We start from the raw sequence: 15,647 nt of genomic DNA, 5'->3' as shown, positions 1-15,647 counted from the left end.
GCTTTTCATGGTTAATGCAGTTTTCATTTCACAATTTTCATTTATGCTCAGAATATTATCACTTAAAAATAGGTATTTATACTATATTATTAATTTTTGTTAGAGTCAAATTGTAAAAAAATATTAAATAAGTTATATTATGTATGTAGCTCCTAGTATTCCTGCTATGTTTCATGAAGGTATTTATACCAAGTGCGGTTCTTCAAAATCAGAATAAATGTATTTCTACACATTTGTTAAGTAGGTACCTACTACTGCTAGAATATCCTATTGAATAATATTGAAAATCATTGACTAATAATGAGTAATATTGAATAACATTGAATAAGATCTTGCAAGATTTAGCAAGATCTTGCAAGATTTTAGCAAGATCTTGCAAGATTTTAGCAAGATCTTGTATCATTCATTGTGCACTATGAAAATTGCTTCTTCTTAATCAGAATGAAATAGGTAAGGCAATGTTTACATTTTGAGGGGGACATGAATAATGTTGGGGATAATAACCCAAAAGATTTTCTCTGGCGATTGATACCTAAAAGTAAATAATTTATATAGATCAGAATCACATTTTTATTACAATAGTTTGCAATATATTCAGGCTACTATCAATACCAATACCATACATATAAGTGTATCTAGATATATGTGCCAAAGAATATTCAAGAATATATAACAAAAATTAAAATATTACATAATATTCCATTTTAATGCCATGTGCACAAATGATATCATTATCAGCCATGAGAAGATTGGTCACCAGCTTTGTTAACAGGTTGTGTTTGGTTATTGATGTCAACCAAGCAACAATTAACAGGGAGCACTGGATTACACTGGAATGCTGTGAACTGAATCAAAAATATGTTAGCAAAAACATTTCAATACATCAGATTAACCACATAGTGTAAGATAACCTACCAAGCTATGATGTGGAGCAACACAAGGATACCTTACAGCAATAGAATAATTTATTGTAAGTAAAATAGAATAACAATGCATGTAAACCCAGCATTGGAACTTTCTGTCTCATTGTAGAAGTCTCATGGTCCCAGAGTTACAAATCTTCAATATATTTGAGATCTTGCAGCCACATCATAACCTTTTATTAAAATTTAGATGGGAAATAATTCAACTATCAGGAATTATGCAGTTCCCAAATGGCAGGAAGGCTCTAGTTGTGGCTGGAAAGGTAAATACGTATATTCCATGCTAGTATAAGCCTGTCGCTAATGACACAAGATTTACAGTGCAACTTTGGCTTTACCTAATTGCCTCTCAAATCCCTTTTAAGCAATCCTGGTTGATTTCTAATGAAGAGGTTTCTCTTAATTTCCAAAATACAAATTTCACACTTACTAGAACATTGCAGTCCCAAAATCAATTGATTTCATTGAATTTCCAATTTTGCAAGCCCAAAGTATAAGGTATTTTGGCTCAATAAAAAAAAATACATTTGGAATCTAGCTGCCCAATTGTGCACATTTATTAACAATTAGATAAGAGGTTTCATTCAGCAAGAACTTTGCAGTTCTGGTCTCAATAAATTGTGGGTAAGCATGAGTCCCAGCTTGAAAACCATGAAAGGTAGATACATTCTAGGCCAGGACATGGAATATACCTAACTTATAAGACATAATTAGAGCTTTCTACCATTTTTGAAGCTGCAAGATTCCTGCTAAATATTTAAATTATCTTCTCTATCTTATTACTAACAAAAGTGCTTGATTGGACTGCAAGATTCCAAAAGCAAAGAAAATTCATTATGTTAGACAGTTGGCAATTGGCTCAATGACAAACCACAGATTTTTTAGAATTAGTTCATTTTCAATTTCCTCATCTAATCATGATTTGAACAAATTTCTTTTGTATGAAAGTGCTGACTGCTGGTATCTGTGTCCAATGACACTTTACTGGTCTTGGTCTACTTATAGGACTCAAAATGAACATGAGAAAGAGTCTAAAAAAGTGTCTGCATTGACACTATGAATTGATTGGATTGTAAAAGTAGTGAAATATTTCAGGAACAAGTAATGAAATTTTAATCCTGTTCCATGCCTGACATTTGAGCCACCTGAGATGTTGGATTTGGAATTGGGTGCGTGCTGACCTCTGGTCACAATCTTTAAACCGGTCATACAAGCTGCATAAAAGCTCTTTTATTAACATCAAAAAAATTAAAAATTCACACTTGTATGTTAAGCAAAAAGTTCAATTAATGTATTCACAGCATAATCTAAAAAACCAAAACATTTTGTTATGCAACATCCTAAAAAACAGAAACAACACACTAAAACATTTGGCATGGTCACCTTTGTCTTCCCACCCTGACACCCTCCCCTCTCTCAACCCTCCACACCTCAAGACCCCACTCTTATCATCCTCCTCCTCTCCCTCATCCTCCACACGTTTTCCAATTATCTCTTCACACTCTCAAACGTAGCTGCAGTTGCTCCCTGCAACAGACCCACAATCATTGCCATCCACTCTTTGCTTGTTTTCTTGTCTCATACCCTACTTCGTTAATCTCACCAGTCACCTCCCTCATTCAGAATCACCTCCATCATAGACTGATGGTGATGCTCTCTCTCATACGCCCCACATTCCATCAACAAGTGCTCGACAGTTTCTTTCTCATCCCCATCACACATAAAACAATTTTCTTCCCACTTCCCTTCTCTCATTCCTATTTTAAATTAATTTCCAAGCCGGTCTATGTTACCCCATCAGGGCTGACATTAGGTGGTCCAAGTTCCCCCATTCGGGGAGGTGGTGCCCCCATTTGCAAACTATGACACTTTCCTTAAATTTGTCATTTGCATATGTATCTAGAAGAATTCTACTACAATGCACCAAAACCTGGAGTTATTTTACCAAAAAATAAAAAAATTGGAGGGGGTTCTACAACAGGCTTTAAATAATAGCTCTTTTTTGTGGGTCACATTTTTATGCATAATTTTGGTAACCTATTAGATATGCATAATTTTTTTAGCTTTCTATTGTGTTACGTAGCCTCAGTATTAGGCCTTTAAAGCCCATTGACAAAATTTTTCTATGTCAAATAGTTTTTGAGTTTTGGGGGTTTTAGTTAAAAAAACTAAAAGTGGTCTAAGTTTCCCCAGGAGTCTAATTAACCCCCTTTTACGGTACTAAAACATTTGGCACGGTCACCTTTGTCTTCCCACCCTCCCCTCTCAGCCCTCTCTCAACCTTCCACACCTCAAGACCTCACTCTTATTACCCTCCTCCTCTCCCTTATCATCCACACATTTTCCAAATATCTCTTCACACTCTCAAACATAGCCGCAGTTTCTCCCTGCAACAGTCCCACAATCATTGCCATCAACTCTTTGCTTGTTCTCTTGTCTCATACCCTACTTCGTTAATCTCACCTCCCTCATTCAGAATCACCTCCATCATAGACTGATGGTGAAGCTCTCTCTCTCATACGCCCCACATTCCATCAACAAGTGCTTGACAGTTTCTTTCTCATCCCAATCACACATAAAACATTTTTCTTCCCACTTCCCTCCTCTCATTCTACCCGTATATATGTAAATAATAAAAAAAAAGGATTCTAACAGATAATTTTGCACAATTCTAGATGTCATGTCAATATCCATGCATAAAAATTAGGGAAAATGACAGCATTTCAGCCCAAGATAATATATAAACTTACCAGGTTAGAACAGCCCTTTCTAACTCGTAACTGCAATTCATGAAAATTCTGCAAAAACATTCCAGACTCAGACTGGGTTGCAATTTTGCAAGAGACAAAAACATCTCCCTCTAAGGCCTTGACTAGAGCTTTCCCACCATTTCCAGAACCACTACATTCCTGCCAGATGAATTACCTGCTATCGAATTGTTAACAAAAGTGCACACTGCACAATCAGACTGTGAGTTTCCAAATCTATTGAAAATTTGTCATGCCAATTGCCAGAGCCACAAGATTTCAGAAACAAGTAGGAAAATTCCAATCCTGCAATTAGCCTATGTAAAAGTAAAACTTCAGTTGAAGGTTTTGAGTGTTACACTTTAATATCCACAGCACAGTCAGAGAATGAATCTAGCACTAATACGTTTTTCTGCCCAGCCAAACTGTATCAGGATGGCATACAAACTGGCAAAAAGTGAATCGCTATTAGTAAAAAGTTTCACATATTTTTCTGAGTGATCCTTTCAATGAGACAGTAGAGGGCAGCAGCAACAGCCAGGCACGATAACATACAAACATCAACTTTCTTTTAGCATTCGTAATAGAAATTAAATGCGGTATCATGCCAAACAATTTCAGCGTAAGCCTAGACGCACAAGAAGAACGCAAGAACACGTACTAGTGAAAAGAGAAAAGCTTTATCGTACAGCTCTAAAGCTTTTAAAGTAAAAGAAATCGTACAGCTTTAAGAAGAGGTCATTGTAAATGTTATGTAACGTCGTCTTATTTTCCCAGTAGAACAGAACGTAAACAATAACCGAATACCTGAGCGATAAGAAATAGACAAGCTATCTACATGAACACAAATATTTATTGTCATTGCTATGAAGATTGTGAAAGTGTGTGGCTATAATTAATCTCTCTGTAACTTGAAGTCCCTGAGTTTAAACTAAAATATGAAACTGAAATACCTATTGTTCTCCAAACTGACGTTAACTGGCCGTGTATGGCATGACCATGTTCCAAAGTCGTGATAACATAAGGTTTTATAATGTTCAGTTTTTATCGAATATATAATTATAACAGTCTAAGGTTACAAAAATTTTTTTTACTTATTTGCACATCGGTTTTGAACGATTCCCGTTTCATTGCATTCGTCTTCGCGCATATAGGTTCACTTGATTAATAATGAATGATAGCAGCCGTATTACCGCTAACAGGTTTCCAATGAGGAGTCCTCGATGGTTTCCGTATTACAGCTCAATTGTTCCTACTGAGTAATGCTTGGTCGAATTCCTGTAACCGCTAAAATTTTCCTCGTGAAGAATTAATGGTATTAACGTATTAACGCACAGGTTTTTTAATGACAGATGCTTGACCTAGTCCCTATTCCCGCTAAAACATTCCTAATAAGTAATGCTGGACGGTTTCGGTGAAGGCAAAGTCGTATGGAAGGCAATTAGCAGCAAATGGTTGCGGTGAGTCGCTCTTCACACGCGCCTCTCCTCATGCTAATATGACGCTCCCCGGGCGGCAGCTCAGATGGCGCCTGTCTTACATACGCTACGCCTGCTTCAAGTCTTTACTTTAATGACTGAAGACTAATATAAGTCATAAAACATATCATACGAAAGATCTTTATATATGCACATGGAACTTGCATTCTATCGTATTCCACAAACGAGAGGCAGTGGATTAAAGGAATTTATATTTATGGAATTTAACTTTTTACACTAGGTAAGGTTACGGTAAGCTAAGGTGATGCTCGGAATTAATCAATGCCGGGAAATATCTCATCTGGTATCAAAATTAGGAGAACCAAATTCCGTAAAACAATCAAAAGTAACTAGACTCTCTTAGGATAGACACGCCCAGGGACTAAGATAAAACTCTTCCTCAGCTGTAAAAATCTCCCCAAAATGTAGTACAGTTTCGGAAGAAAAAACATTTAAAAGCCAGGGCTGGCCAAAGAATCGTAGATATACGAGTGCTAGATATGCCTGTATAGTGGCATAAAACTGGAGCTTCATAAGGGTGGCAGTGGATAGCTCCACTGCCATATCATGCATCGCATCGTCATCAGATCGAACCAAAGAACTCTCTTCTAAGATCGAACCAAAAAAATACCAAAGAACATCAGCGTCATCAGATCGAACTGTCAAAGATCTTTAGCTTTATATAAGGCCACATTGACCTAAGACATCTAGGTTCCTAAGTCTGCCGTAGCCAAAAGTCTTCAGCTTCATAAGTGGTCGCAGTTATCAAAAAAATGTATTTTCGCAAGTCTGCTATGGCTACAGAACTCAAAAAATGGTGCCCAGACTAGGACTCCTTTCGTAAGTCTGCTGCGGCTAAAGAACTCAAAAAATTATGCCCTCAATGCCCTGCGTTAAAAAATTATGTCAATAGAACTCAAAAAATGGCTAGGGCCCCGTGCCAGGTCCCAAGGCCCTGAGGGTACACCCAACCATAAAGTAAAGTGAGCAGCGCGCCGCGGCTGGAACACAAGTCGCAGGGCGCAATACTGGGAGCCCAATGACCCTAACGGCGGGGGGCGTTGGGCCGGTAATTACAAGTGTGTACAGTATACATCGATGTACACTCTGTGTACGCACAACAATGGAATGCGGGGCATGGACTGTATATTAAAAGGAGGACACGATGGCGCGGTCTTCCTGGATAAACTAACATCAAACTAATCACTTAGAAGTAAGTTAGTAGGTATTTAAAACTAACATCAGACTAGTTAGTTGGGAGTTTGCTGAATGTTCGTGCTGAATTAGGGAAGATTTATTACTTAGCAATGGGCCCTTAGAAGCAAATAACGGTAAAACAACGTTTAAGCGACGTAAAACCAACGAATAAACGTTGAATCATGGTTGATTCAACGTCAGATGCCACATAAGGTACCGTAGTAACTAAAGAATACGGTTTCGGTTGCGCAACTCAAACTGATATTACTGTGCTAATGAAACTGCCGTCATCGCAAGATACTGAAATTTTCACTTCCAAAAATGCTTCAAGTTCACTATTGCTTTATCACTGAAGCAGCCATTACTGCGTCAAAGAAACTGCTATCACTAAATTATGGGTTGAAGTACCAGCGCTCTACCGAATTTCCTTAATGCCGTAGAGAACAGTATAGTATATAAAATATTACTATGATGATGGTGAAACTGTCAGTACTGCATTATCAATTAAAGTAACGGCGCTGATGAAACTGGCTTAAATTCAAAAGTGAACTTAGTGTACTGCTGCAATTATGATTGTAATGACAAAACTGCCTCAATTGCATAGGTGAAATTGTCTTTTCCGCGGCAAATAAACAACTTAACTGTTATGCTCTATAATGTGGATGCTGGAGCCATATATTTTTGTATTGATTACAAATTTCAAGTCGTGATATCATTAGTTTAGAGCCGGAACGAATAAAAAAATCCATCAGACATGTATCGTTCCGTCAACGTTAAGTTAAACGCCGTTTGGTTGGATAAACGTTCAATTAAATGTCGTTTGGTTGGATTAACGTTAATTCAACATTTGCCTGATGGGTTGTAAATGCAGTAATATTTCCGCTTAATGGAGCAATATTTCCATGTAACGCAGCAATATTTGCACGTAATGCAGTAATATTTGCACGTAATGCAGTAATATTTGCACGCAATGCAGAAATATTTGAAGCACGTAACGAGCAGCAGCGGAGCACAGCAGTCGAGTTCAAGTGACGGATGATGACCAGCCACTGCGTCGACAACCCTCACAGAGAGCGGGGTGAGGGTAAGAGGGATGAATTGAGGGTCCAGTCGACCTTTAGGCTGCAAGGGTTGGCAAACTTTATTTATTCAACAGAGGGATGTATTAAGGGTCTTGCAGACCCTAAGACTGCACATAGAATATGTGTTCTGACATCGACCCTAACCATGAACACACATACAAATAGGTGTAGAAATATTGAAACATTTCTGTCTTTCCCGATGACCTAATTTTAAAGGAAATGGTATAACCTAAACCTTGTAGTAGTTTATACCTTACAAAATGCTTGTCTATATTAGAAGAAGGCAGTTTTCGCTGATTTGAACTAAATAAGAAATTAATTAAAGATCGCATCCACCTGTATGAACTCCAACTGCTCCCCTTAATCAACCCCCGTCTGACCCCGAATAGGTTTTTCGACCCCTTGAATTCTATCCTCGACCCCCAGGGATAAATCCCCTAAATATCGACCACGTTGCCGACCCATGATTGAATTGTCACGTTACACGCGTCCAATGTCGTTAATGTACGATATGACTTGTATCGAACTTATCAATTCAGCGTTCGTGGAATTGGAAAAATATTCAATTTGTTTTCCATACCATAATATTGAACAAAAAAAGACACAAAACACGTCCTTACAGGCCACAATATTCAACTAGTTACTTTGAGTTACCCACTAGTTACTGAGACAAGGTTACAAGAGTCGCAGACGTAATGATTAAGGCTGACATCACTACTATCAAGTATCAAGTCTCAAGACACAGATTATTACTTTCGCAATACTCTAGGCAAATATCAATATTTCCAAAGTATTATGTCTGGGTCTAACTTAATACTTTAGGCAGCCATCACTACTACGAAAGTATCAAATCTTGAACCACAGACATGATACTTTCGCAATACTTCTCGCAGACAACAATACAAAGAAAGTATTAGGCTAACGCTTTAGTCACAGACTTAATACTTTTGTACGCAGACAACAATACTAAAAAAGTATTATTAACGCTTTAGTCACAGATTTGATACTTTTGTAATATTTTAGGCATATATAAATCATATTACTCGAGGCCAAGCCCTCGTCAGCTCCCTGACACTTAACCCTCTAGCAGGAGTGTAACAACTCACGCCTGCCTCCCAACAACACGCCACACCTACGCCAACATTGATATTAATGGTCGCTAGGCTGCCTGTGACCAACAAAACCACGTAAACATCGTACACGCTTTGGTGGCAGTCGCAGGAATTTCATTGAATATTTTCATTATAGAAGGTACCTATAGTTATAAATTCACCACTAATATTTTTTTACTACTTTTAACGATGGTTTACATGTTTTATTGCTCTCGCATGCGTGCGTATTTCTCGGCCGTATTTAGCAAGAATAGTAAGCTGCTGTTCTGTGTGAGTCTGCCTCTAAAGTGGAGCATGTCCCCTCCCCTACAGCATGACTAGTAAGTATCGATCAGACTTAACATCATTATTTACTCGCACACTTCACCTCGAGTTTGAATAAACATTGGCGCTCAGGAGGCAACCGCCGCACGCAATAACTGGTAGCACACATAACAACGAGCACGTGGTCTACGATAGCGTGGCTGGAACATATACATAGTAAATGAGATAAGATAAAAGTTAGAATTTAGGGAATACAGTCAATATTACATATAAAGTAGAACGACGTGTGCACGCAAATATTGTATGATGAAGCAGAACATTATGTGATCGGATGAATGATATCTAGGTTTCGATTTTATTATTAACATATAAACTAAACAATAATTTCAACGCGAATTATAGACATTAATGTAACGATTTCTCAACATTTATTAAGACAAAAACTGTTCAAGCTCAAAAATGTTTGCCTAAATACCGGCAAAATTATACTTTCGATTCATTCGCATGGATAGAAAATGTAAAAAAAGACGTGTTCTATCCCGGACGATAACCTCAAAGAAGCGACTCGACAACGAGTTTAAAATAACCCGAACGCTGCTGAAAATTTCAAACTAAAGCTGGAGTAGAGCAAATACCGAGAGTAAACAAACGGACTTCAATAGGCATTTTCCACCTGCTCCTGACGGTGAACACGACTGCCGAGGTCACACGGCAACCGTAATGNTAGGACTTGCCTTTCAAGCCCGGAACTATTCTTGTTGCGCGTCTTTGAACACTCTCTACTAAATTTCTGCTGTCTCTTATACACATCTAGATGTGTATAAGAGACAGCTCTAGGTTCGGGCGCACGACAGCAACAAACAACTGCTTCATCGTTCCTGCATCTAGGAACTCGAAAGAGCGTCTGATCAGTCCAAGTCGTTTATTGGCTTTATTAACTTGACCTTCAATATATATTGCCGTCACACGGTGATCGTAATGATATTGACGTCACACGGCGATTGTAGTTTTGACGTCACACGGCGATCGTAGTTTTGACGTCACGCGGTGATCGTAATGATATTGTCGTCACACGGCGATCGTAATGATATTGACGTTACACGGCGATCGTAATGATATTGACGTCATACGTCGATCGTAATGATATTGACGTCATACGTCGATCATAATGATATTGACGTCACACGGCGATCGTAGTTTTGACGTCACACGGTGATCGTAATGATGTTGTCGTCACACGGCGATCGTACTGATATTGACATCACACGGCAACTTACCTATATATTATTCGCAAAATCCTTTAACATTCGTCATTCAGCCGCATAATGCTGGAGCCATTAGAATATAAATAAACATTACATTCTGTGTTTATACAAATACAAACACGCATAATAAAATATCATACAAAGCCAACTTACTTAGAGAACCACATAAACGAAATGCTTCATAGCTGGGTCAAATCAAAACGATTCATAAAGATATTTCTGATAGAGAATAATTTCAGTAGAATATCCCAAAATTAATTATCTTACCAGTGTCTATACATAGACGTCTTGGTCGCAAATGCACAATTTTTTTAATTAGCTCGAGGCCCAAGTCGGGTAAAAAATTTCTAGTCACATGGTTGGGATGAAGTTCTTCATTAAAACTGCTCCCAGTTATCAGACTGCCTAATGGTGTTTAGCATTGAAAGAAAAATATATAACCATTATAAAGCTCGTTGTGAGACATTAATGAATATATATACAAACTCAGCGATTATATAATATTTGGATCGAACTTAGCTCTGTGTTATTCAGGATGGTTAGACCTCTCAATCATCAATGTTAAAAGTATTTTCAGTAAAATATGTTTTATATCCCAAGTTTTGAGTTAAAATTACTTCAGATTTTCATCATATCTTGGTGCTACATTTATATGATGAAATCAACAATATAGTTCACTTTGAACATTAACTGCACCATTCCTATCAAGGAATTACATTATATAGATTAGTATCAATACAAAAGTTACTGACTTGGTCAAGAGGGACTTTAAAGCAGATGAAGCGTGTGCCAGGGATCCGGCGCCCCATGTTGCTGTAGTCCAGCCACCTGCAGTAAACATTAGGTTCTCATTTATGTGCATTAATACATAAATATCTTCAGATATAAATTCATCACTGTTTTACTCAACAATTTAAATGGATACAAGACAGTTACACTTTCATGACAATTCCCCCCAAATAAAGCTCAAGAAGCTTAAAAAGCTCATTTCTAAATTTTGATTAGAAATTCTCTTGAATATGAAGCCCAAGAAGAAGCCCAGCTAGTAAAAAAATGGCATCATTTTTAAAAACGTGGTCTAAGTTACCCCATTTTATGGTACGTATTAGACAAAGTCTACACAAAATGTTGAATAAATAATTTTCTTGTAGTAAAATTATGATTTGTGTAGGAATCATATTTGTACTGATGAAAATTGCAATATTCATTTAATTTTCTTACATGAACTCCATGCAAAATTAATTGCTAGAAAAATACAACAGACCAATTTTTATATTTAATTTGAGATGCCAATCATTAAAATGCTTCTTGGAAATTTATTGAACTTCAATTGGATCAGAACTTTAAGTTAATTCCAACAATGGTTATATTTACAGAAAAACAATATTGACACACAAAGTTCAATTTAAATTGTTTGGCAAAGTACTGTTATAATAAACCGTAACTTAGACCACTTTTTTTATAAATGATGCCATTTTTTTACTAGCTAAATTAAACTTGAATTGAAACATGCAAAATACAGGTCTATACTCTAGCTTCACTCACCATAAATTGCTGGCTCCTGCCTCTTATAGTCTTTATGTAATTTTAAAAAAAGTAATGGTCTTTGTTACCCAAGCTCTTGGGGTAACTTAGACCGGGTGGTAAAATCAATTTTATTTTTTGGTAAAATAACTCCAAATAACTCCAGGTTTTGGTGCATTGTAGTAGAACTCTTCTAGTTACATATGCAAATGACAAACTTGAGGAAAGTGTCATAGTTTGCAAATGGGGGTCCCGCCCCCCAGGTGGTCTAAGTTCCCCCAAACGGGAGAACTCTGACCACCTACTGGCAGCCCAGACAGGGTTAACATAGACCGGCCTGGAAATTAAGTTAAATTACCATATATAAGACTCTGTAGAGTCTGAAACCTAAAGAAAAAACGTAAATAGGCTGTCAAACATAAAATATGTTATATATGGTAATTTTATATTAACTTCCAAGCCGGTCTATGTTACCCCGTCAGGGCTGACATTAGGTGGTCTAAGTTACCCCATTTGGGGGCAGCGCCCCCCATTTGCAAACTATGACACTTTCCTAAACTTTGTCATTTGCATATGTAACTAGAAGAGTTCTTCTATGTCAAATAGTTTTTGAGTTGTGGGGGTTTTTGTTAAAAAAACGAAAAGTGGTCTAAGTTACCCCACCGGTCTAAGTTACCCCATTTTACGGAATATATTATTCGACCATTATTAAAAATAAATTCACTAACATAAGACATGCTTCTCATGGTAATATTGTTTTCATTTCACAATTTTCATTTATGCTCAAAATATTAGCACTTAAGAAATTAGTATTTATATTATGAATTTTTTGTAAGAGTCAAATTGTAAAAAATATTAAATAACAGTAATATTATGTATGTATGTAGCTCTTAATATTCCTGCTCTTTCATGAAGGCATTTATAACCAGGGTGGTTCTTCAAAATAAGAATAAATGTATTTTTACATATTTATCAAGTACCGGTAGGTACTACTGCTAGAATATCATTCATTGTGAACCATGAAAATTAGTTCTTCTCAATCAGAATGAAATGATTACATTTTAATGATCAGGTGATTACATTTTAAGAGGGACATGAATAAATTTGGGAATAATACCCAAAATATCTTCTTGGGTGAGTGATACCTAAAAGGAAATACAAATTTTATAGAGAACAGAATCACATTTTTATTCTAATACTTGACAATATATTAAGGCTACTATTAATATATACATATAAGTGTATCTATATACCGTCAAACAGGGTAATAAGGGACGGTTGTGAACATTTTTCCTAAATAACTTCTTACCATGAAACATTTCATAAATGAGTTTGGGCTCTTTTTTAAGGTATTTGCAGGGGCTACTTTATGGCAGCTCTGAAAAAATTCCATATGCTATTTGTAAGGTGCCAGACGCAAAATAAAAGCTTCCTGAACTAACCCTGGGAACAGGGTAATAAGGGAACACTTGAAACAAAACTCAATTTTAAAACATTTGAAGCATGCTGAGTGTACCCATCCATTACTAACAGTAGGTACTCTGAAGTCCTCTTCTTCCTTTGTAGATGAGGTAGATGTAGAATTAATGATATTTTCTTTGAATTTTACTCATTTTTTCTTTATTGATATATTACCATATCCATACATTATTATATTATTAATGTGATATTTATACATTTCAGCAGCCATATAGCCTTTCTTCTCTATCTGTAAGCTTACAGGATAGCTTGTAATTTTGCACCATTTTAATTGAGTCGAGTGAATTCACTATAACAAAAAATAAGTTGTAAAAAACATACATGAATCAGAATGGAACATTTTTGTGACAACCATCATATTTTTTTGAGAAAAATCATACTTTAGGTTAATTACTTTTCATACTATGTTGCCCGGTGCACAATTATCTATGACATTCTATGCACAGTTTGTGAATTGTGATGACCAATGATGCATCAGTATTTTGTTTAGTGACATTTTTTTTTGCTAAGCAAAGCAAATGTAATCAAATTTCTTCCTGGTTAATTGATTTTTTTTGTTAACTGGAGCCTTTGCTAACAAAGGTTTTACTGTAAATGTATTTTTAGGGATGTCCCTTATCCAGGGAAGTGCCCAGTCACCGTGCCCTTATTACCCCGTCATGCAGAAATGGCCACCATTTTTTTATGTAATGAGCTACACAAATTCTGTCAATCACATTTGACATTTGTAAGCCAACACCTGCATGCAATTTTTATGTAAGTAAAATTTTTTAATACTGCAAATTTTTTTTTGCTACAAATCCAAGCCACAACTAGAGCTTCCCTGACATTTTGGAACTGCAAGATTCCCAACAAATGAAATATGTCCCATCTAAAATTTAATAATAGGCCATGATGTGGCTGCAAGATCTCAAGTGTATTGAAAATTTGTAACTTTGGGGCCATGACACTTCTGCAATGAGAAAAGAGTTCCAATCTTGGATTCACATGCATTATTATTCTATTTTACATACAGTAAATTATTCTATTGCTGTAAGCTATCCTTGCAGCCCGGCCCGTGTGGCGTGCCTGCAACTTGAAGTTGCAGGCAAGGGGCAAGAGGTCTCAGATGTCCAGCCCTCCTAAGTCCTAGGCTCCTGAAGCTGGCTAAGCCTGGCTTGAAAGAAGCAGCATTAGTATCTCAAAGAGACAAAGTGACGATGAGGGACAGGTGAAAAGCAACAAAAATGAAGACACTTGAACAAGAGAGATAGAGCTGCCCGCACAAGAGAGACAGAGAAGGGAAATGCAAGGAATCCTACGGTTCCTACCTGCATAACTACTTAACCCCACAATCGAGACCTGCAGTCAGACACCGCAAGCTCAGAGGGGGGTGCTCAGGTTCAGGAGAAATCCCCATACAAGCGCACAATCTCATAGTCATAGGACTACTGAGTTCTGACAAGCACAGACTTGTGTCAGAAGTCCCCCCCTGAGGCCAAGGGGTTTTCTAATGAAGAGGTTTCTCATTTTTCTCCTAATCTCCAAGATACAAATTTCACATTTAGTACTAGAAATTCTAGAATATTCATATTGCAGTCCTAAAATCATATGATTTCATTGAATTTACAATTTTGCAAGCACAAAGTATACGGTATTATGGCTCAATCATAAAATAAAACATTTAGAATCTAGCTGCCTAATTGTCCACTTTAATAAACAATTAGATAAGAGGTTTCATTGGCAGGAACATTGCAGTTCTGTTCTCTATAAATTGTGGGAAAGCTTGCTGCTTGAGTCCCATCTTGAAAACCAAGAAAGGTACATTTACTAGATAATATTCTAGGCCAGACCATGGAATATATCTAACTTATATGACATGATTAAAGCTTTCTACTATTTTAGAACCTGCAATATACAGCTAACAGCTTATACGTTATAGCTATAGGTACTCGTATAAGTTCATTACTTTACAACTTCGTTGTACCTAATGATTTTTGAAAGAATAGAACTGCGTAGACTGGAGGCACTTACTTAATTAATGGAATCAAACTCACCTCTCAGGAATCTTACCAATAGGCATGTTAATTATCAATTAATAAAAGATTTTAAATATATCATTAGACATTAACAACAATCAACACAGCCTTTCCAGACCGCGATGTGAAAGTAACGAGGCTTGAAAATCCGCAGGACTTTTAAGTACTGAATCGACACTTCTCCGGACCCGCCTGCGAACTCGCCTGCGGACTCAAACGCGTAAACCATTCATAACTCCTACAATACTGAACGGATTTGCTGGAATTTTGGAATGTGAGTAATTATCATCAATACGTACAGATTTTTACATCGATTAGTTTTGAATTTAAACCAATAAACTTATTTTTTAATCAACCGAAACATTCACAATTTCTTCAATAATGAACGGATTTAACATAACATAATATAGTGATATCGGCGCTGAAGCGTAGGCCTGATGTGGCCTGTCGTCCATAAAATTGACCCTTTAAGCTTCGGATACTTTGCCGAGCAAATGTTAAGATTTAAGCTAAGTGCCAGTCATACTTAACCGGAGAAACGCGTCTTCATGCAACGTA

At 36.8% G+C, this 15,647-nt stretch overlaps 1 long non-coding RNA gene across 1 annotated transcript; it reads right to left on the bottom strand.

The window, feature by feature from the left end:
- Positions 1-10,823: 10,823 nt before the first annotated feature.
- LOC108675313 lies at positions 10,824-15,260 on the bottom strand. Its single transcript, XR_001931101.2, has 2 exons — positions 15,108-15,260; positions 10,824-10,896 (listed from the first exon to the last, which is right to left on the bottom strand). It is a non-coding gene; the product is annotated as an uncharacterized LOC108675313 (long non-coding RNA).
- Between the last annotated feature and the right edge of the window lie 387 nt (positions 15,261-15,647).

The sequence above is a fragment of the Hyalella azteca genome, unplaced genomic scaffold, assembly GCF_000764305.2.
Source record: "Hyalella azteca isolate HAZT.00-mixed unplaced genomic scaffold, Hazt_2.0.2 contig16598, whole genome shotgun sequence".
Lineage (NCBI taxonomy): Eukaryota > Metazoa > Arthropoda > Malacostraca > Amphipoda > Hyalellidae > Hyalella > Hyalella azteca.
This window is presented reverse-complemented; position numbering and strand designations above follow the sequence as displayed.